Source organism: Microcaecilia unicolor, chromosome 9 (genome assembly GCF_901765095.1).
Source record: "Microcaecilia unicolor chromosome 9, aMicUni1.1, whole genome shotgun sequence".
In the NCBI taxonomy this organism is placed as follows: Eukaryota; Metazoa; Chordata; class Amphibia; order Gymnophiona; family Siphonopidae; genus Microcaecilia; species Microcaecilia unicolor.
The window spans coordinates 37,660,437-37,682,244 of record NC_044039.1 but is presented as its reverse complement, the minus strand read 5'-3'; positions in this window follow the sequence as shown (position 1 = coordinate 37,682,244).

The window sequence follows — 21,808 nt, the reverse complement described above, 5'->3', positions numbered from 1 at the left end:
TAGAGGACAACAAATAAAAACATGTGTGGTGATAGCCATATGCCTTTTATTGGACTAGGACCATGATGGCGAACCTATGACGCATAGCCATTTTGGATGACACGCGGGTTGAAAGCCGGCAGCAAATAGAACCCAGCCTACCTGCTCTTACTGCCAGGGCCGGTCTTAGGCAGGGGCGACAGGGGCGTTGGTGGTCTTATCGCAGCTTCAGAACCCGCCTCCGAGTCAGAACCCCCCTGCTCCGTCCCACCTCGCAGCCTTGGTAACCAGCAGTCCTCTTCGTCAGAATCATCCAATTAGGAGTGCCCTTTTAGGCGCCAGACAGACTCCCTACAACCAATCACAGCTCACTGCAGTTGTAGCTCAGCCAGGTGAAAAAACTGCCTGAGGCTCGAGGCAATTGTGATTAAATGTCGAACCTGAGTGCGAGTGACCCAGGCAGCTGCTGCTCTCTTCAGACAAATAAAGTCGAGTCAGCGGCCGCTTTCTTCCTCTCTGTGATCCTTTTGCAGCCTTAGCTCAGCTGTGCTTGGACACTAACTGCTGCTCCTGCTCCACACTTGTTTGGGAAGTTCCTAAAAATACCGGTCCAGCTAAGAAATCACTTTTCATTGCTTTTATAATGCTCCTTTCACTACTTGTTTGTAGCAATTCGTTATGAGAGAGGGAAAACAAAAAGGGAGAATAAATCATGGGTGTCGTTTCACGCCATTAGAAATAGCGGCAGGTAAGTTCAATAATTAGTTTTTGGTTTATTAAATACAGTTATATATTACAATTATACATTTTTGTTATTTAAACTATAAATATCGCGAAATTATGTTTTTTTTCTCAAAGTGACACACCACCCGAATTATGCTCGGTTTTTTGGCGAATTTTGACACACCAAGCTCAAAAGGTTGCCCATCACTGGACTAGGATATGCCAGTTAAAAGGTATTGCTTTCTTTTATTAAGAGCATAACTGTTGCTCTACTGAGACAGACAGAAGGTCCATCAAGCACAGTATCCTGTTTCCATCAGTGGCCAATCCAGGATACAAGTACCTGGCAAGATCCCAAAACAGATTTTATACTGGAGTTGGCAGTGGTGGAGAAGGGAACTGAAAGGAGGGATTTGTCCTCTGAGCGGAGGTTACGGGCGGGAACATAGGGGGAGATGAGGGTAGAGAGGTAATGAGGAGCCGCAGACCGGGTGCATTTGTAGGTAAGGAGGAGAAGCTTGAATTGTATGCGGTACCTGATCGGAAGCCAGTGATGTGACTTGAGGAGAGGGGTGATATGAGTAAATCGGTTCTGGCGGAATATAAGACGTGTGGCAGCGTTCTGAACGGATTGAAGGGGGGATAGATGGCTAAGTGGGAGGCCGGTCAGGAGTAAGTTGCAGTAGTCAAGGCGAGAGGTAATGAGAGTGTGGACGAGAGTTCATGTGGTGTGCTCAGATAGGAAAGGGCGAATTTTGCTGATGTTGAAGAGGAAGAAGCGACAGGTCTTGGCAGTCTGTTGGATATGCGCAGAGAAGGAGAGGGAGGAGTCAAAGATGACTCCGAGGTTGCGGGCAGATGGGACGGGGAGGATGAGGGTGTTATCAACTGAGATAGAGAACGGAGGAAGGAGAAGTGGGTTTAGGTGGAAAGACGAGGAGCTCGGTTTTGGACATGTTCAGCTTCAGGTGGCGGTTGGACATCCAGGTAGCAATGTCGGATAAGCAGGCCGATACCTTGGCCTGGGTCTCAAGTCAAGGGGGAGTGCCACCAAATCCGATTACTGCCCCAGGCATCTATGTGTGCTGGCTCATCTATGTGTGCTGGCTCAGTATGAGCCAGCACACATAGATGCCTGGGGCAGTAATCGGATTTGGTGGCACTCCCCCTTGACAAAGTGAACACGAAACGGGGACCTGTCGGGGTTTAAGAGCGCACCAACCTGCCTAAGATAAGTGCAGTGTGCATTACCGTATTAAGAATTTTGTGCAAGTCACTAGTTACATATCTTTTTTGTTAGTAGATTTAGGATGGTGGAGGCTGAGTCAATGATTAAGATATGAACACGAATAAGCGATTCACCTGTTGAGTGAAAGAAATACTATCGTGTATTACATATGAGACTCTTCCTCACCTTAGTTAATAGCCCTTAGGGTTATTATATTTGCATTCTTACACTCTGTGCATATTTTTTGTCATTTTGTATCCTAGAAATAAGCAGTGGATTTTCACCAAGTCCATCTTAATAATGTCTATATGCCCTTTTTCTTTTAGGAAGATATCCAAACCTTCTTTTAAATCTTGCTAAGCTAACTACTTTTACCACATTCTCTGGCAATTAATTTCAGAGTTTAATTACACATTGAGTGAAGAAATAGTTTCTGTGATTTGTTTTAAATTTACTACTTTAATAGCTTCATTGTGTGTGCCCTAGCCCTAGTATTTTTGGAAAGATTAAACAAGCGATTTATGTCCACCTGTTATTTTATAGACCTCTGTCATATTTCCCCTCAGCTGTCTCTTGTCCAAGTTGAAGAGCTCTAGCTGCTTTAGTCATAGGGAAGTTGTCCCATCCCCTTTATCATTTTTGTTGCTCTTTTCTGTACCTTTTCTATTTACACTATATCTTTTGAGATGCGGTGACCAGAATTGCACAAACTGTTTGAGATGTGGTCACTACATGAAGCGATACAAAGGCATTATAACATCCTCATTTTTGCTTTCCATTCCTTTCCTAATAATACCTATCATTCTATTTGCTTTCTTAGCCTCCACTGCACACTGAGCAGAGGGTTTCAACGTATCGTTAACGATGACACCTACATCCTTTTCCTGGTTGGTAACTCCTAATGTGGAACCTTCCCACATGCATCACTTTGCATTTGCTCACATTAAATGTCATCTGCCGTTTGGATGCCCAGTCTCGTAAGGTCCTCTTGCAGTTTTTCACCATCCTTTTGTGATTTAACAACCTTGCATATCTTTGTGTCATCAGCAAATTTAATTACTTCACTAGTTGTTCCCATCTCTAGATCCATGTATAAGTATGTTAAAAAGTAGCGGTCCCAGCACACACCCCTGTGGAACCCCACTGTCTACCCTTATCCATTGAGAATACTAACCTTTTAACCCTACTTTCTGTTTTCTATCTTTTAACCAATTTTTAATCCACAATAGGACATTGCCTCCTATCCCATGACTCTAATTTCCTCAGGAGTGTTTCATGAGGTACTTTGACAAATGCCTTTTGAATATCCAGATACAGAAGATCAACTGGCCCACCTTTATCCACGTTTGCTCATCTCTTCAAAGAAATGTAGTACATTGGTGAGGCAAGATTTCCCTTGACTAAATCCATGTTGGCTTTGTCTCCTTAATCCATGCTTATATATATGCTCTGTAATTTTGTTCTTTATAATAGTCTCTACCATTTTGCCCGGCACCGACATCAGGCTCGCTGGTCTATAATTTCCCAGATCACCTCTGGTACCCTTTTTAAACATTGTTTTTACATTGGCCACCCTCTAATCTTCTGGTACCATGCTTGATTTTAAAGAAAAATTACATATTTGTAACAATAGTTTTTCAAGTTCATATTTCAATTCTATCAGTGCTCTGTGATGTATACCATCCAGTCCAGACGATTTGCTATTCTTCAGTTTCTCAGATTGCCCTATTACATCTTCCATGTTTACAGAGTTTTGATTCAGTTTCTCTGACTCGTCAGCATTACACAATACCAGAAATGGTATTTTTCTCCATGAACACCAAAGTAAAGAATTCATTTAATCTCTCCGCTATGGCCTTGCCTTCCCTGAGTTCCCCCTTTACCCATCTGTCATCTAGCGGGCCAACTGATTCTGTGCCTATTAGCTGTGTTTTATACTGATACTATAGTAATTGTAAAAAAGCTAGCCTGTGGAACTGTAACAGAGATTTTATATACTAAGAAAAACTATTCCTTAAGCTCCTTTACTAAGTGTAGCTCAAAAATAAGGTCCCTGAGGTTCCCTATTTAATTCAAAGTCTACATTTTCCCAAGCTTAAAAACAATTTCCCAGCAAATTCTTACCAATGTTCTTACAACACCTTTTCTGGATTAATATTTATTTTTATGCTTTCAAGCAATCTTAACAGAGCAACCTTGCTTCTCTTTTTTTTTTTATTTAAGAGAAGAAAGCATTACCTTTTGACTTGTGGGGAAGCGAGTCCTTCGCTGGAGGCTCCTTTTGCTTTCTGAGAGCCCTCCTGTTGCACTGTATTACCAATAGTTCTGATTTCAAATGGAAAAGACAGGACGGCAAGTATTAAAGTACAACATGATGTATATTTAAAAAGAAGGAGTGATTAAAGTCTTCTCCAATGCCTAACCTATCATGTGAGTACTGTGATGAGGCGGTCCCTATTCTTGTCCACACTGAATAGTTTGGTAATGAGGAGGCTACACCAGATGAGCACAGCTGCTGCTTCTCCATCCTCATTGGGAGGATGCTGGTGGCCCTTTTTCTCCTTTTGGAGTTCATGCATTTCAGAGGTTGTGGGATGTAGGATTTGCTGTGCCCTGTTGCCTTTACTCTTGCCCAGGATCTAGCAACACAGGACCACCTACAGAGCATTCAGGGATGTCAGAGCTGGGATTGCTTTTCTAGGGCTTGCAATCAGCTCCCCACTTCCTGTGGCTGCTTTTACACTGTTGCAGTTTCAGTGAGTGTAAGCAAAGGAATGAATGTTACATCTCCCTGCTGCCATCAATGTAAATTGGAGTAACTTTTTATAAAGAATATTTCACACACACGAAAAAGGTTTTATGTAATTAGTACAGTGTTATTCATATAAAAGTATGTGTGATGCCAAGAATGGCTTGTGTAAAAGTGTTCAGGAGTAGAGTGTGGGTGGAGTTGCAATTTACACATGTTTTTTAAATATGCATATACTAGTAAAAAAAAGGCCCGTTTCTGACACAAATGAAACGGGCGCTAGCAAGGTTTTCCTCGGAGTGTGTATGTTTGAGAGAGAGTATGTGCGAGTGTGTGTGTGTGTGAGAGAGAGTGAGTCTGGGTGCAAGTGTGTCCGTGAGAGAGAGTGTGTATGTGAGAATGAGAGTGTGTGCAAGTGCGTATGTGAGAGACAGTGTGTGAGAGAGTGTTTCACACATACCATGTGTGCGAGAGAGAGTGTGTGAGACACAGACTCTCTGTGAGACTGAGTGTATGAGACTAAGAGAGTATGTGAGTGACTGTGTGACACATAGAGAGTGAATGTGATACAGTGTGAGACATAGTGTGTGAGAGAGAGAAAGACATTGTGAGAGAGAGTGTGTGTGTGACAGAGATACCTTCCTCCCTCCCCTCTCTGGTGTCAGGCCCCCCCCTCTCTCTGGTGTCCGAGCGTTACTGTGCAGGATGCTGAGCTCTGGCTGTGCTTCAAGGAACTGACCAATCATATTTAATAGAATGCACCTCCAACATTCTGAAGCCGAGAAACCTCATGTGGTTGGTCACTTCTGCTTGTGACAAACCTGGAATTACTTGAGGGTGGAGCTTACAGAGATGGAGCCTGAGCTTCAGAAGCTTCAAACCCTTCACTGAAGCCAGGGAGTCAGCTTCAGAACGTTGAGATTGGTTTTTATTATATAGGATATGCCTGATTCCAGGTAGGTGTAAATGTCAACTGGTGTGGTTTTTGCTTCTTTGCCCCAAGATACATAGGTACCCTGTTAATGTAGTGTGGGTGGCTCAGCAGCCTTGGAGTGGTTCTCAACTGAAAGTGACTGTAGTATCTGCTGGAGAGGGTGGTAGCTGAGATTGCAGCACTGGTGCTTTGCCAGGTTGACAAGAATTGGGGGGAGGAGGGGGTTAGGGAGCAGCAGGCTGGATTTGGCTATTCAGAGTACTAAATCACTAATATTTGTGGGAGTCTTCTAAACACCTCTCCAATAATAAAAATACACATTCTAAGCTAGCAATGCAGGCATTCAGGCCTTGTGTGCCACAAACAGGTCAGGCTTTCAGGGTCTCCCTAATGAATATACATTACTAATCACAGTAATCACTTATATCCATATATGTTCTCAAACTTTTTATTATTAAACATATACTGCTAAATACACATGCTTTATATATCATGTAATTGTTCTTTAAAACCCTAGTAATGGATATGAATAAGATCATTTGCATGAATGGTGGAAGAACGTAAGTGTTGCCCGACTGGGACAGACCAAAAGTCTATCAAGCCTTTTATCCTGTTTCCAACAGTGGCCAATCCAGGTCACAAGTACCTGGCAAAATCCCAAAACAGTAGAATACATTTTATGCTGCTTATTCTAGAAATAAGCAGTGGATTTTCCCCAAGTCCATTTTAATAATGGTCTATAGACTTTTCCTTTAGGAAGCCATCCAAACCTTTTTAAAACCCTGCTAAGCTAACCACATTTACTACATTCTCTGGCAACGAATTACAGAGTTTAATTCATGTTGAGTGAAGAAATATTTTCTCCAATTCGTTTTAAATTTACTACTTTCTAGCTTCATTGTGTGCCCCCTAGTCCTAGTATTTTTGGAAAGAGTAAACAAGCGACTCACACCTGTTCCACTCCACTCATTATTTTATCATATCTCCCCTCAGCCCTAGCCGCTTAAGCTTTCCTAATAGGGAAGTCATCCCATCCCCTTATAATTTTATGCTGCTTATCCTAGAAATAAGCTGTGGATTTTCCCATCTTATGAACTTTTCTTTTAGGAAGATATCCAAACCTTTTTTAAACCCCATTAAGTTAACTGCTTTTACCACATTCTCTGGCAACGAATTCCAGAGTTTAATTTCACGTTGAGTGAAGAAATATTTTCTCTGATTTGTTTTAAATTTACTTACTTTGTATTATTGGAAAGAGTAAACAAGTGATTCACGTCCACCTGTTTCACTCCACTCATTAATTTATATACCTGTATCATATCTCCCCTCAGCTTTTTTCCAAGCTGAAGAGCCCTAGCCGCTTCAGCCTTTCCTCCATAAGGAAGTTGTCTCCGCCCCTTTATCATTTTCATCGCCCTTCTCTGTGCCTTTTCTAATTCCACTATATCTTTTTTGAGATACAGTGACCAGAATTGCACATAGTATTCATGCAGCATGGAGTGAATCAAAGGCATTGTAACGTCCTCATTTTTGTTTTCCATTCCTTTCCTAATACCTAATGTTCTATTTGCTTTCTTGTCCGCCGCTGCACACTGAGCAGAGGGCTTCAACGTATTGTCAATGATGACACCTAGACCCTTGTCCTGGTCTGTGACTCCTAATGTGGAACTTTGCATCACATAGCTGTAGTTCGGGTTCCTCTTTTCCACACGCATCACTTTGCGCTTGCTCACATTAAATGCCATCTGCCATTTGGATGCCCAGTCTCATAAGTTCCTCTTGCAATTTTTCACAATCCTCTTGCGATTTAACAACTTTGAATAACTTTGTGTCGTCAGCAAATCTAATTACCTCACTAGTTATTCCCATGTCTAGATCATTTATAAATATGTTAAAAAGCAGTGATCCCAGCACTGACCCCAGTGGAACTCCACTATCAACCCTTCTCCATTGAGAATACTAACCATTTAATCCTACTCTCTTTTCTATCCTTTAGCCAGTTTTTAATCCACAATAGCACACTACCTCCTATCCTATGACTTTGTCTTTCATGAGGTACTTTGTCAAATGCCTTTTGAAAATCCAGATACACAATATCGACCAGCTCATCTTTATCCTGGAAACCTGACCTTTTTGTGGCATGCAATTGATACAAACTTCACACAACATTTTTACTTACAGAAACATAGGTACAGAGGTATGAACATCCATGGATCTCTCTGGATCCACTAGTTCTGTTCATCGTGATCCTTTAGCAATCATGTCATGAACATTGTTGTATTCCCAGCAACCCATTGAGGACCCACCTCTAGAATGCAGCTGCACTTCCTTGAGGATGCAAGCAAGCTTTTTATGGGTTGCTCAGCCATTATTTAAGAGTGCCTCACAGAGGCAGTTCTGCAACTGGGTCTGGTAGGAACCTAATTATAGAATACTAGTGCAACCATGTGAATACATACCTATAAAATAGACATGAATATATTTACATAAGTGTGTGCGCCTAAGTGCTGAAAATACATGTGTAACTTATAGTATTGTATAAGTTTTGTGTGTAGGTGCAAGTCCTGCCCAGAGCCTATGATTACACCTACCTGTAAAATATGCACTAGATAAGATATATGCATACATACATCCTAATAAATAAATACACACATATGTGTCAGTATTCTAATGAAATATGCATAGAACTGTGAGCATGTACTTGCAGAATTGCCTGGACAGTGGCTTAAGGGAAAGCTCCAAGCCTTAGCCAAGAGAAGTCCTTGTTTCCTTAGCATTGTGACTGATGGGTTGTGCATGCCTTCCAGCAGGTGCAGACTGAAAACTCTGACTCTAGAGAGAGAGCCAATAAGAGCCCTGGCTAACTAGAACTAGACTCAGTATTTTCAGTCTCCAGCAGGTGGAACTAAGGTGGTGAGCCCTTTAGTCTTTCTCTGCTCTATTTCTTTCTTGGTTTAGAAAAAAAAAAGTAAAGGTTATTTAGGGTAGAGATGATTTTTAATTTCAGAGTTTTTGTTAAGTTTTATTATTCTGTGCACTGGTGTCTCTTGCTTGGAGGCTGAGGCCAGTGGGGTCTCTCTTAGCCTCGGGGGTGTCAAACTTGGGTGGCCAGGTCCCTCCTCCCCCCTTCCGTTTGCTTCCCTTCACGGCTGCGAGCTACTGTGGCCTGAGAGCTTGCCTCAACCTCTTCGGGGGAAGAGTGTTTTAAGGCCTGGGAGAGGCAGCTGCATTGGGAGAAATTAAAAAACAAACAGGATAGGAATCAGGCGCACACAAGCAGGGCAGCTCTGTTTTGGCCTTTTTTGCTGTAGTTCTGGATATCAATAGCAGGGTCCCACTTAAAAAAAAAACTGCTTTAGCACTGCAGGGGAATGGTACGATGGCAGAGAAACTCACTGTTATGTGATCTGTCAGCTGCAGGACCTCGGGACAAGTGGTGTCTGTAAATACTGCACCACTATGGAGATTTTGGCAGAGGTTGATCCTTCTCGCTCCATTTCCTCTTCGGCCTTCACAGTGCAGCAGGACACCGGAGCTGGTAAAGATAAGGCGTTGGCCATCATTTTGGCGGGAACACCACCATTTTATCTGCTCAGTCTGTGGTAGAGGAGCGGCCTACTTCACAGTCGCGTCAGGCATAAGAGCAGTCAGGATTAGCTCCATTGATGCAAATGGGACTGCTGGAGTGGGTCTTCCCTCCTGAGTTTGTCCTGCGCATGTACCAGGCCTTCATGTTACAGAAGTCAGGTTCTCCTTTAGGAGGGTATTTAGACAGACAGGTGCTTTCAGCCAAGCGTCCCAAGGGGTCTTGGGATCTTGAGGAAGATCTAGTTTTGGAGCTAGATCAGGAAATGTCCTCTCTGGAGGGCGCTAATTATTTAGGAGGTCTAAGGATCCCAGTCCAGGGGATTCTGATGCGGAGTCTTTACTACCAGGTGAGGACCCTTCAGTGTTCAAACTTTTTCAGAAAGAAGATTTGCAGGAGCTTATTTCTTTGGTGTCCACTACCTTGCATTTTGAGGAAGAAGATCCCATGGTCGTGGAGGGCTGAAAGATGGATCTTCTAGTGAAGAGCATTAGAAGACTGGGTAAGACTTTCCCTATGCACCAGAATATCAGAGATATTATTTAGGCTGAGTGGGATGGGCCAGATTCTCCTTTCTGGCTCACTAGGTCTGTGGTTCATCTCTATCCAGTTCCTGATTCAGACAAGTCCCTTTTCAAGCCTGGAATAGTTGTTGAGGAGGTCTCGGCCATTACTAAGATAAATACGATCTCCGTGGATGAAGGCACAGCTCTTAAGGATGTTCAGGATTGACGTATGGAGGCTCTCCTAAAGAGCAATTTTGATGTCTCCACTTTAGCGGTTCAGGCAGCAATCTGTGGTTCTTTGGTAGATCAGGTTTGTTGCCACTGGTCTGATAGAGTCTTGGATAGAGCTTCGGATGATTTGGCTTTGATAGATGCCGAAGTGGCTAAGATTTAAAAAAGAAATTGTGGAGCTTTTAAACTAGAATGAGGGGAAGGCCGACAGTCGCACAACAATGTATGGTTTGGAATGAGGTATCTTTTAAAGATATTGCCCAAACAGAGAGAATGGGGGTTCCTGATGGTGAGGTTGCAAAGGCAACCGTAATAGATTTGTCTGTAAATAGAAATAATAAAAATCAGGCAGAAGATAGTAAATTAATACTGTCAAGTAAACAACATAAGGTGACTAGGAATAACAAACCTTACTTGAAGCGTCTTTATGCAAATGCCAGGAGCCTAAGACATAAGATGGGAGAATTGGAATATATTGCACTAAATGAAAAAATAGATATAATAGGCATCCCCAAGACCTGGTGGAAGGAGGATAACCAGTGGGACACCGTCATACCGGGATACAAATTGTATTGCAGTGATAGAGTGGACCGGATTGGGGGAGGAGTAGCATTGTATATTAACAAGGGCATTGAATCAAATAGAAACAAACATCCTCTTGGAATCATTATGGTACGAAATTCCATGTGTCAAGGGGGAAAGGACGGTGGTAGGAGTGTACTACCGTCCGCCCGACCAGGATGAGCAGACGGACGCAGTCATGTTAAAGGAAATTAGGGACGCTAATAAAATGGGCAACGCGATAATGGGTGATTTCAATTACCCCAATATAGACTGGGTTAATCTAGCATCGGGGCACGCCAAGGAGGTAAAATTCCTTGATGAAATCAAGGACTGCTTTATGGAGCAGTTGGTACAGGGGCCGACGAGAGAAGGAAAAATTCTAGATCTAGTCATTTGTGGAGCACATGATCTGGTACGGGAGGTAACGGTGCGGGGGCCACTTGATAACAGTGATCATAATATGATCAGCTTTGAAATCTGCTTTCAAAAAAGTAGACAACGGAAGTCAAATATGTTGATGTTTAACTTCAAAAAAGGGAGCTATGATAAAATGAGAAGGATGGTAAAAAAAGAACTTGTAGAGTTTTTACCCTGTCCTTTGCTCCTCTAACAAGCGTGGATGCTGTTCAAAAACACACCATCCTGGAGGCCCAGGCCAAATATATTCCATGTATCAGTAAAGGAGGGCAGAAGACCAACGACAACCAGCGTGGTTAAAAAGACAGGTGAAGGAGGCTATCGGAACAAAAAGAGAATCCTTCAGAAAATGGGAGAAAGAACCGACTGAAGATAATAAAAAGTTTCATAAGGAATGTCAAATCAGATGCAAAGCGCTGATAAGAAAGGCTAAGGACTTTGAAAGAAAGATAGCGGTAGAGGCTAAAACACATAGTAAAAATCTTTTCAGGTATATTAAAAGCAGGAAACCGGCAGAAGAATTGGTTGCGCCACTGGATGACCAGGGAGTAAAAGGGGCACTCAGGGAAGATAAAGAAATAGCGGATAGATTAAATGAGTTCTTTGCCTCAGTCTTCACCGAGGAAGATTTGGTTGGGATACCGGTGCCGGACAGGGTATTTGAGGCTGATGAGTCGGAGAAACTTAATGAAATCTCTGTAAACCTGGAGGTTGTAATGGGACAGTTCTGCAAACTAAAGAGTAGCAAATCTCCGGGGCCGGATGGCATTCATCCCAGGGTACTGATAGAACTAAAAAAAAAAAAATGAGCTTGCGGAGCTACTGTTGTTACGTAATTTATCCTTAAAATTGAGCATGGAACCGGACGATTGGAGGGTCGCTAATGTAACACTGATTTTAAGAAAGGCTACAGGGGAGATCGGGGAATTATAGACCGGTGAGTTTGACGTTGGTGCCGGGCAAAATGGTAGAGACTATCATTAAGAACAAAATAACAGAGCACATTCTAAAGCATGGACTGATGAGACAAAGTCAGCAGGGATTTAGTGAAGGGAAGTCTTGCCTCACCAATCTACTGCATTTCTTTGAAGGGGTAAACAAACATGTTGACAAAGGTGAGCCAGTGGATATTGTGTATCTGGATTTTCAAAAAGCGGTTGACAAAGTCCCTTATGAAAGGCTCCAGAGGAAATTGGAGAGTCATGGGATCAGAGGTAGTGTATTGTTATGGATTAAAAACTGGTTGAAAGATAGGAAACGGAGCGTAGGGTTGAATGGTCACTATTCGCAATGGAGAAAGGTTAGTTAGTGGGGTCCCTCAGGGATCTGTGCTGGGACCATTGCTTTTTAACATTTTCATAAATGACCTAGAGGTGGGGGTAACTAGCGAGGTTATCAAATTTGCTGATGGCACAAGTTGTTCAAGGTCGTCAAATTGTGGGAAGATTGTGAAAAGTTGCAGGAAGATCTTGCGAGACTAGGAGACTGGGCGTCTAAATGGCAGATGACGTTTAATGTGAGCAAGTGCAAAGTGATGGTATGTGGGAAAGAGGAAAACCCAAACTATAGCTACGTCATGGAAGGTTCAGCGTTAGGAGTTATGGAACGAGAAAGGGACTTGGGAGTCATCATTGATGATACGTTGAAATCTTCTGCTCAGTGTGCTGCTGCGGCTAAGAAAGCAAATAGAATGTTAGGTATTATTAGAAAAGGGATGGAAAACAAAAATGAGGATATTGTAATGCCACTGTATCGGTCCTGTATCGGTCCATGGTGCAACCGCACCTAGAGTATTGTGTTCAGTTCTGGTCACCGCACCTCAAAAAAGATATAGTGGAATTAGAAAAGGTGCAGAGAAGGGCGACGAAGATGATAAGGGGACGGGACGACTTTCCTTTGAGGAAAGACTAAAGTGGCTGGGGCTCTTCAGCTTGGAGAAAAGGCGGTTGAGGAGTGATATGATAGAGGCATATAAAGTAATGAGTGGAGTGGAACAGATAGATGTGGAGCGTCTGTTTATGCTTTCCAAAAATACTAGGACAAGGGGGCATGCGATGAAGCTGGAGTGCAGTAAGTTTAAAACAAATAGGAGGACATTTTTCTTTACTTGGCGTGTAATTCGACTCTGGAATTCATTGCCGGAGAATGTGGTTAAAACGGTTAGCTTAGCAGAGTTTAATAAAGGTTTGAATGGCTTCCTGAAGGAAAAGGCCATAGAATGTTATAAATGGACGTAGGGGAAAATCCAGTATTCCTGGGACAAGCAGTACAAAATGCTTTGCTCCGTGGATCTTGTCAGGTGATTGTGACCTAATGGGCCACTGTCGGAGACAGGGTGCTGGGCTAGATGGACCTTTGGTCTGGCCCAGTGTGGCGATGCTTATGTCTTATGTCTAGATTGAGATGGGTTCCACCTTCTTGGTGGATACTTTGTACGATTTGCAGAGCGCCTCTTCTAAGTCCATGCTCTTAGCTGTAGCAGCAAAGCGCTTGTTGTAGCTGTGGGGGTGGTCTGCGACAGGGGCATAGCCAGATCTCACAATGGGAGCGGGCCAGAGCCTGAAGTGGGGGGGGGGACATTTTGGTCTGCCGCCGCCACCCTGCCGCCCCCTACCCACTGCTGCAGCAAATACCTTGGCTGGCGGTGGTCTCCGACCCCCACCAAGTGAAGCGTACAGCGTCGGTCTCCAGCACCGCCGCCGCATTGCCTGCCCTGCTCTGTCTTCCCCTCACGTCCTGCATGCTTCTTTTAGTGAAATTGAGCATGCTCAGAGACTGGCGCTGGACCACACTTTAGCTGGCAGGGGTTGGGGACCCCTGCTAGCAAAACCAGCGGCCCAGGGTAAATTTGGGGGGGGGGGGGTCCAGGCCCCTGTGACCCCACCTAGCTACGCCACTGGTCTGTGGATGCAGCTTCTAAATCAAAGTTGAGTAAGTTCCCGTTTTGGGGATACTTTCTCTTTGGAGAAGAGTTAGACAAGTTGGTCTGCAGTCTGGGGTACACTGAAGTGCCTTGACTTCCTGAGGACAGGTATAGGGCATCGGGTCGTGCCCCGCTGGGTGGTCAAGGTCAGGGCTGAGATTTTTGCTGGGATAGGCCAGCTAGAGTGGCTCCGGTTCAGCGGTCCTGATTCTGTCAGAGGAATCAGTCCTTTAGAGGGGCTTGCAGAGGAGGCAGAGAATCAGGAGCTTCTTTCCCTTCCACAGCCTGTCCTGCCCATTGAGGGTTTCTGGATCCAGCCTCTGATTCTTGTGGGAGCTCGGTTAACACAGTTCTATTGCAGGTAGGCCCAGATTGCCTCCGATCAGTGGGTGCTAGAGGTTATTCGAGATGGGTATGCCTTAAAGTTTGTATGGCATCTTCTAGATGTCTTTCTGGAGTCTCCCTGTCATTCTTATGTCAAGGCGGGTTTGATTCAGGATACTCTAAAAAGGCTTATTGATTTGCAGGCTGTTTGTCCAGTCTCCTCTTCAGAGATCAGACAGGGTTGTTATTCCATTTATTTTGTTGTCAAAGAAAGAAGGATCTTTCTGACCAATTCTGGACCTCAAGGCTGCCAATCTGGCCCTCAAGGTCACCAGTTTTTGTATAGAGACTCTTCGGTCATTTATAGTGGTGGTCTGATCTGGGCAGTTTCTGACCATGCTGGACTTAATGGAGTCATATTTACACATTCCAATTCGGCCCATGCATCAGCGTTTTCTTCGATTTACGGTGTTGGACAAGCATTACCAGTTTCGGGCTCTTCCTTTCACACTCGCTATGGCTCCACACATGTTCACAAAAGTTATGGTGGTGGTAGCTGCGGCTCTCAGGAAAGAAAGGTTTTCTAGTTCGACCGATTGGCTGATCAGAGTAAAGTCATATCAGAAGAGCCTATTGGTAACGGCTCGAGTGGTTCAGTTTCTGCAATCCCTTGGTTGGGTGGTCAACTCTGAAGAACCATCAGATTCCATCTCGATCCCTCGACTACCTAGAGGTCTCTTTTGATACAATTCAGGGTTGAGTGTTTCTTCCCCGGACCAGGATTCACAAGTTGCAGGCCCAAATTTAGGCATTTCTGCACAGGCTACTACCATGTGCAAGGAATTATCTTCAAGCATTGGACCCCATGGTGGCAATGTTAGAAGCGGTGCCGTGGGCCAGGGCAAACGTGAGATCTGCTAGTAACAACCTGGTTACTCCAGCGCCTACAGTATCATTAGGATGTGTTGGCCCTTTTCACTTCTTCCCTTGCCTCTGCTCTAAGAAAGCAAAGGGTGAACTGTTTGCAGTACTGAAACCTCCGAACCCTGTTCCTTTCACTGTTATAGATTATGAGGGTCAGACAAGAAGTCCTGGCGGAACACCACAGGTTGCAACTGATTCTCAGCTTCCTGAGTGTCTTTGCACTGACAGGTTATCAATAGAAATCAAACAAAATAAAACATGGAAAAGAAAATAAGATGATACCTTTTTTATTGGACATAACTTAATACATTTCTTGATTAGCTTTCGAAAGTCGCCCTTCTTCCTCAGATCGGAAATAAGCAAATGTGCTAGCTGACAGTGTATATAAGTGAAAACATTCAAGCATTACTATGACAGTAAAATAGATACCATTGGAGATTCTACATGGAATGTTGCTACTATTGGAGATTCTACATGGAATGTTGCTAGTGGAATAGCAACATTCCATGTAGAAGTCGGCCCTTGCAGATCACCAATGTGGCCGCGCAGGCTTCTGCTTCTGTGAGTCTGTCAGACTCACAGAAACAGAAGCCTGCGCAGCCTTCTACATGGAATGTTGCTAGTGGAATAGCAACATTCCATGTAGAATCCCCAATAGTAGCAACATTCCATGTAGAATCTCCAATGGTATCTATTTTACTGTCATAGTAATGCTTGAATGTTTTCACTTATATACACTGTCAGCTAGCACATTTGCTTATTTCCGATCTGAGGAAGAAGGGCAACCTTCGAAAGCTAATCAAGAAATGTATTAAGTTATGTCCAATAAAAAAGGTATCATCTTATTTTCTTTTCCATGTTTTATTTTGTTTGATTTCTATTGATAACCTTAAGAGTGGACTAACATGGCTACCACGCTCCTCTACTTTGCACTGACAGAAATCTTGAAAACAAGTGCCACAAGATGGCAGCAGTGGCTTTATAATTTGCGAGAGAGAGAGCACGGAAAGCATTTGTTTTTGAAGACACTGTCAGAGTGAGGTAGCCAGACCTAGTAGTTTGTGTGGGCCCACAGTTAACGTGGATGCCCCCTCCCCCCATAGATAATATAAAATACAGGGGTTTTAACCTTATCCTCAGCCCCCCCCCCCCTCCCCGGGATATCTAATGTCTCTCCCTCTCCACCAGCAGCTCAGTATCTGCCCCTGACTCTGAACCCCCTCCCCTTTGTACCTTAGAGGCAGTGCTTTTTTTGAGGGGGGGTACTTGGGGGTACGGAGTACCGGCACCTTTTCCATTGTCGGCTAAAATTGACCCATGGTCCCTAAGTTATAATGAAAGTGCTCAGGCCCTACACACCAATTCTGCCTTGTCGTAGATTCTGTGACGTTGCAAGGAGCCTGGCTATTGTGGGGTGGGTCCCTCAGTGATCAACTCACCCCTGAAGGGTGGCCTAGCATTTGAGTACCGGCACTTTTTTCACTAGAAAAAACACACTGCTTAGAGGCATCCCCAGCGGCTAAAGCAATTCATTTTTGCTGCTTGCACCAGCCCCACAGGCTTCTCTCTGCGGTGTTCCACCCTCACTGACATCCCTTCCTATGTCATTGGGTTAGACGAAGGCAGCAAAAATGAATTGCTACGACCACCAGGGACGCTTCTAAGGGACACCAGTTGGTGTAAGTACATGCATATACTCTATAAAGGGTGCCCAAATATCCATGCTGAAATTTGGGTGCAATCCGGAGAAGCATGTACAACCTAATTGATTAACGAGCCATCAATAATTGGATGCTAACAATCAATTATTGATGTTAAGTGGCACCAATTAGGGGTTGCGTATACATCTGGCTGCATGCTACTCTATAAACCTGGGCACCCAAATCGCATAGCACAACTCAAAAGAGGGCTGTCATGCTGCTGCCCACCTTTGTTAGCAAGGATTCTCCGAGGACAAGCAGGCTGCTTGTTCTCACTGATGGGTGACGTCCACGGCAGCCCCTCCAATCGGAAACTTCACTAGCAAAGTCCTTTGCTAGCCCTCGCGCGCCCGCGCGCACCGCGCATGCGCGGCCGTCTTCCCGCCCGAAACCGGCTCGAGCCGGCCAGTCTTCTTTTGTCCGCACTCGGTACGGTCGTGTTTTCGCCGTGTCGAGCCCCGGAAAGTTGACCTCGCGCGTCCAATTTGTTTGAACGTGTTTTTTTTCCTTCGGGAAAGCTTTGTCCTAGTCGGGAAGTGCTCCGCAAACCCCCCGCCGGGTTTCGTGTAAATCCTCCCCGTACTTCCAGCTTTTTTGCCCCGGTAAGTTTTCTTTCGTCGTCGGGGTAGGCCTTTTTTCGGCCTCGGTCGAGATTTTTCTCCCTCTAAATTTGGTGCTTCGAATTTCGCCATTTCGGCTTTTGATTTCGCCGGCGTGATTTTTCCGCCCATGACATCGAAGCCTTCCAGCGGCTTCAAGAAGTGCACCCAGTGCGCCCGGGTTATCTCGCTCACTGATCGACACTCGTCGTGTCTTCAGTGTCTGGGGGCCGAGCACCGCCCTCAGAACTGCAGTCTGTGTTCCCTGCTTCAAAGGCGGACTCAGGTAGCGAGACTAGCCCAGTGGAACGTGTTGTTCTCGGGCTCTTCGTCGGCATCGGCACCGGGATCTTCGAGTGCATCGACGTCGTCAGCGTCCAGACCATCTTTCTCGGCCGCCCCTGCATCGAGTGCATCGAGGCATCGGGCCTCTGCATCGGCGCCGAGACATCGGATAGCTGCATCGACGTCGGTGGTACCAGGACCTCGTCTGCTGATGTCGTCGGACGGTGGTGCATCGGGTGGAGTGCAGGTGAGGGCTGTCCATTCCCCTGCTGGTGGCGGTGAGCCCTCGGGTGGGTCTCCGCCTACCCTGAGGGCTCCTGCGGTACAGCCCCCCCGAGATCGACCTTCTTCAGTCTCGGCCCCGAGGAAGCGACGGGTGGATTCGACGTCCTCCTCGTCGGTGCCGGGGAGCTCCGGTGACATGCTTCGGAAGAAATCGAAGAAGCATCGACACCGGTCTCCTCCCCGTGTCGGCACCGAGAGCTCTGGGTCGCCGAGGGATTCGGCACCCAGCAGGCATCGGCACCGAGAGGACCGCTCACCCTCTGTTCAGGAGGTGTCGATGCGCTCCGCTCTGGACAGCCCGGAACAGCCTCCACGCCCGGAACAGGTACTGACGTCGACGCCTGCATCGACCTCTCAGCCTTTCTCTACAGCCGCTCTAAACGAGAGCCTCCGGGCCGTTCTCCCAGAGATTCTGGGAGAGCTGTTGCGCCCTACCCCTCCGGTACCGGCGGTGCTTGCGCCACCGGTACCGTCGAGCGTGGCGCCGGCTGGCCCATCGCCCAGGTTGAGGTCCCCGACGTCGGTACCGCGTGCGGTACCGACCGCGGCCACCTCCCAGGAAGGCTCCCCGACTACGTCGGCGGAGGGAGCTTCGCCGATGCGGGCGAGGGAGTCTACCTCTCGACGCCCCCATCGTGGACAGGGTTCCACGGAGTCGAGCAGGGCGAGGTTGCAGACACAGGTCCGTGAACTTGTGTCTGACACCGAGGGTGAGGCCTCGTGGGAGGAAGAGGAAGATCCCAGATATTTCTCTGACGAGGAGTCTGGGGGTCTTCCGTCTGATCCCACTCCCTCTCCTGAGAGACAGCTTTCTCCTCCCGAGAGTCTGTCTTTTGCCTCCTTTGTCCGGGAGATGTCTACGGCCATCCCCTTCCCGGTGGTTGTGGAGGACGAGCCCAGGGCTGAAATGTTTGAGCTCCTGGACTATCCTTCTCCACCTAAGGAAGCGTCCACTGTTCCCTTGCACCATGTCCTGAAGAAGACATTGCTTGCGAACTGGACCAAACCATTAACTAATCCCCACATTCCCAAGAAGATCGAGTCCCAGTACCGGATCCATGGGGACCCAGAGCTGATGCGCACTCAGTTGCCTCATGACTCTGGAGTTGTGGATTTGGCCCTAAAGAAGGCTAAGAGTTCTAGGGAACATGCTTCGGCGCCCCCGGGCAAGGACGCTAGAACCTTAGACTCCTTTGGGAGGAAGGCCTACCATTCCTCTATGCTCGTGTCCAAGATCCAGTCTTACCAGCTCTACACGAGCATACACATGCGGAATAATGTGCGGCAGTTGGCGGGCTTGGTTGATGCTCTTCCCCCTGAGCAAGCCAAGCCTTTTCAGGAGGTGGTCAGGCAGCTGAAGGCGTGCAGAAAATTCCTGGCCAGAGGAGTTTATGACACTTTTGATGTTGCGTCCAGGGCCGCTGCTCAAGGTGTGGTGATGCGCAGGCTCTCATGGCTGCGTGCCGCCGACCTGGAGAATAGAGTCCAGCAGCGGATTACGGACTTGCCTTGCCGGGCGGATAACATTTTTGGCGAAAAAGTCGAGCAGGTGGTAGAGTCTCTCCACCAGCGGGACACCGCATTCGACAAGTTCGCCCGCCGGCAGCCTTCAGCTTCTACCTCTACAGGTAGACGATTTTTCGGGGGAAGGAAGACTGTTCCCTATACTTCTGGCAAGCGTAGGTACAATCCTCCTTCCCGACAGCCTGCGGCCCAGGCTAAGCCCCAGCGCGCTCGCTCTCGTCAGCAGCGTGCGAATCAGCAAGGCCCCGCGGCTCCCCAGCAAAAGCAAGGGGCGAGCTTTTGACTGGCTCCAGCAGAGCATAGCCGACATCCAAGTGTCAGTGCCGGGCGACCTGCCTGTCGGAGGGAGGTTGAAAGCTTTTCACCAAAGGTGGCCTCTTATAACCTCCGATCAGTGGGTTCTCCAAATAGTCCGGCAAGGATACACCCTCAATTTGGCCTCTCAACCTCCAAATTGTCCACCGGGAGCTCAGTCCTACAGCTTCCAGCACAAGCAGGTACTTGCAGAGGAACTCTCCGCCCTTCTCAGCGCCAATGCGGTCGAGCCCGTGCCATCCGGGCAAGAAGGGCTGGGATTCTATTCCAGGTACTTCCTTGTGGAAAAGAAAACAGGGGGGATGCGTCCCATCCTAGACCTAAGGGCCCTGAACAAATATCTCGTAAAAGAAAAGTTCAGGATGCTTTCCCTGGGCACCCTTCTCCCCATGATTCAGCTAAACGATTGGCTATGCTCTCTGGACTTGAAGGATGCCTACACACACATCCCGATACTGCCAGCTCACAGACAGTATCTGCGATTTCAGCTGGGCGCACGCCACTTCCAGTACTGTGTGCTACCCTTTGGGCTCGCCTCTGCGCCCAGGGTGTTCACAAAGTGCCTAGCTGTGGTAGCAGCGGCGCTTCGCAGGCTGGGGGTGCACGTGTTCCCATATCTCGACGATTGGCTGGTGAAGAACACATCCGAGGCAGGAGCCCTGCAGTCCATGCAGATGACTATTCGCCTCCTGGAGCTACTGGGGTTTGTGATAAATTACCCAAAGTCCCATCTTCTCCCAGTGCAGAAACTCGAATTCATCGGAGCCCTGCTGGATTCTCGGACGGCTCGCGCCTATCTCCCAGAGGCGAGGGCCAACAACTTGTTGTCCCTCGTCTCGCGGGTGCGAGCGTCCCAGCAGATCACAGCTCGGCAGATGTTGAGATTGCTGGGCCACATGGCTTCCACAGTTCATGTGACTCCCATGGCCCGCCTTCACATGAGATCTGCTCAATGGACCCTAGCCTCCCAGTGGTATCAGGCCGCCGGGGGTCTAGAGGACGTGATCCACCTGTCCACGAGTTTTCTCGAATCCCTGTATTGGTGGACGATTTGCTCCAATTTGACTCTGGGACGTCCCTTCCAAATTCCTCAGCCTCAAAAAGTGCTGACCACGGATGCGTCTCTCCTGGGATGGGGAGCTCATGTCGATGGGCTTCACACCCAAGGAAGGTGGTCCCTCCAAGAAAGCGATCTACAGATCAATCTTCTGGAGTTGCGAGCGATCTGGAACGCTCTGAAGGCTTTCAGAGATCGGCTGTCCCACCAAATTATCCAAATTCAGACAGACAATCAGGTTGCCATGTACTATGTCAACAAGCAGGGGGGCACCGGATCTCGCCCCCTGTGTCAGGAAGCCGTCAGCATGTGGCTCTGGGCTCGCCGTCAAGGCATGGTGCTCCAAGCCACATATCTGGCAGGCGTAAACAACAGTCTGGCCGACAGGTTGAGCAGGATTATGCAACCTCACGAGTGGTCGCTCAATTCCCGTGTGGTGCGACAGATCTTCCAGGCGTGGGGCACCCCCCTGGTGGATCTCTTCGCATCTCAAGTGAACCACAAGGTCCCTCAGTTCTGTTCCAGGCTTCAGGCCCACGGCAGACTGGCGTCGGATGCCTTCCTCCTGGATTGGGGGGAAGGTCTGCTGTATGCTTATCCTCCCATTCCTCTGGTGGGGAAGACTTTGTTGAAACTCAAGCAAGACCGAGGCACCATGATTCTGATTGCTCCCTTTTGGCCGCGTCAGATCTGGTTCCCTCTTCTTCTGGAGTTATCCTCCGAAGAACCGTGGAGATTGGAGTGTTTTCCGACCCTCATCACGCAGGACGAAGGGGCTCTTCTGCATCCCAACCTCCAGTCCCTGGCTCTCACGGCCTGGATGTTGAGGGCGTAGACTTTGCCTCTTTGGGTCTGCCAGAGGGTGTCTCCCGCATCTTGCTTGCTTCCAGGAAAGACTCCACTAAGAGAAGTTACTTCTTTCATTGGAGGAGGTTTGCCGTCTGGTGTGACAGCA